This window comes from Ursus americanus, chromosome X (genome assembly GCF_024610735.1).
Source record: "Ursus americanus isolate L20-20 chromosome X, mUrsAme1.1.p, whole genome shotgun sequence".
In the NCBI taxonomy this organism is placed as follows: Eukaryota; Metazoa; Chordata; class Mammalia; order Carnivora; family Ursidae; genus Ursus; species Ursus americanus.
Genome location: NC_142164.1, coordinates 57058981 through 57060827, shown reverse-complemented (window position 1 = coordinate 57060827; position 1847 = coordinate 57058981). Strand labels below are relative to the sequence as shown.

The following is a 1847-nucleotide window of genomic DNA, read 5'->3' as shown; positions in this document are numbered from 1 at the left end:
ATGAAATTTCCTCAAAAATTTAAGAATAAAACTACCATATGGTCCAGCAATTCCATTTCTGAATTGTATCCAAAGTAAAAGAAGTTACTAACTCAAAAAGATATCTACACCCTCATGTTAATTGCAGCATTATTACAATAGCTGAAGTATATATATATATATATGAACCTGAGAGGAGAGAAAGCCTAATATCGAGATGTGGGAAGACTTTGAACTCACCTCACCCAGGGAAACACCAAATCTACTCCTACATATGGAGGAATTCCTCCTGAAGAAGAACCAGTGGCTGACTGAACAGCTTGTGCACAACAAAAGATAGAGGGGCCACATAGAGAATGGCAGGAGAGAAAGAGACATGGTTACCATGGGAACCCTAACCCAGGGCTGCAAATTGCAGCTTGCAGCATGGGAAGGGATAGTATTGAGGGACTGGGAGCAAATTCCTTGACACTGGAGCATAGAGAAAAAGCCATGGTTCAAAAGGGCAACTACTATTTAAAGGAAATAAACCCTCTACAAAATGGCAGGGGTCCTGTGGGAATGCTCACTGGGATTGGAGGGGTGGCAAAACTATTGTTCATGTTTCCCCTCCACCATGATAGTGCAGGCTGGAGCAAGATATAGATACCCTAGCCAGTCTGCTTCTTCACTGAACCCAGAGCCCCTAAGCCATACCAGGCCTAACAAAACTGGGGCACATAAGAAAGAGCAGTGGTTTAAAGGAACAACTAAAATATGAAGGAACTAGTCCTAGAGCATCCTCCAAATATCAGAGGAGCTGCTGGAATGTTGTCCAGATCAGAGAGGCTGGAAAACACCATTATTTATATTCCTTTCTACCTTGATAGCACATAGAGGAGCAGGGAATGGGTGTCTGAGCCATGTAGCTGCCACAGTGAATCTTAGACCCACAGCTCATGTCATCCCCAACAATCCACTCAAGGTGACCCCCCCCCACCTGCACCTCTGTGAGCTTTGTCTATCCAACCAAGGCTGTCGTATTGTGGTGCATACCAGGACACGGCCAGACAAACCCACTATATCTCCATCCATCTCATCAAGGTGACACAACACAAAAACCTCAGGACACCTTAGACTTGAACGTACTTTTTCTTTTTTACTTTTTTTTTTACATAAAAGTTCTTCGTTTATTAAGTCTCCCTTGAAAAATCTATATAAATCACAACATACAGTCACTGCAGAATTTTTACTCCTTCTGTTGTCCACTCTCCGGCTCACTTTTTGCCAGCACCAACATTGGCTTTTGCAGTCCCCCTGAATTTCTTCATTCTGTCTTTGAATTCCTTTCACTATTTTCTTGAGGTATTTTTCTTCTCATAGGGGCCATGTCTTGCAAGTCTATGTTTGGATTCAGTTTTCTTTGCATAATCTAAGGAATTATAGATCATGCCAAAGATAGTTGTCTTGCCACCACCAAAATGGGTTTTGAATCCAAGTACAAAGATGACATGTGGTCTGGTCTTGTACATTTTGGCTAGTTTTCCCCAAATTTCTGTCTTAGGTACTGTTGTCTTTTCGGGGTGAAGAACATCAATGATCATTTTTTTCCACTGAAGTAGTGGGTTGGTCATGAACTTGCTGGTCCGGATAGTTACTGTGTTGTTTATGATGGTGGCTGAGCTTCAAGCAGCCAACAAGAAAAAGAGTTGCAAACACTTTAGCTCTAGATGATCCACAAGGGCACCCAATGTGTGGAACACCACAGGACATCCTAACTCACACCTACTGCAGCTCCAGCTATGATGCCAAGGCATCCCCTGTATAGATTCCTGAGATTCCTGGCTCACACCATCTTCACATGCAGGCATCCCAGTAGGGTGCTTCCT

General features: G+C 43.0%; 1 pseudogene; it reads right to left on the bottom strand.

Annotated features, from left to right (window-relative positions):
• Positions 1 to 1212: 1212 nt before the first annotated feature.
• LOC123787933 (small ribosomal subunit protein eS24 pseudogene) lies at positions 1213 to 1562 on the bottom strand (annotated as a pseudogene).
• Between the last annotated feature and the right edge of the window lie 285 nt (positions 1563 to 1847).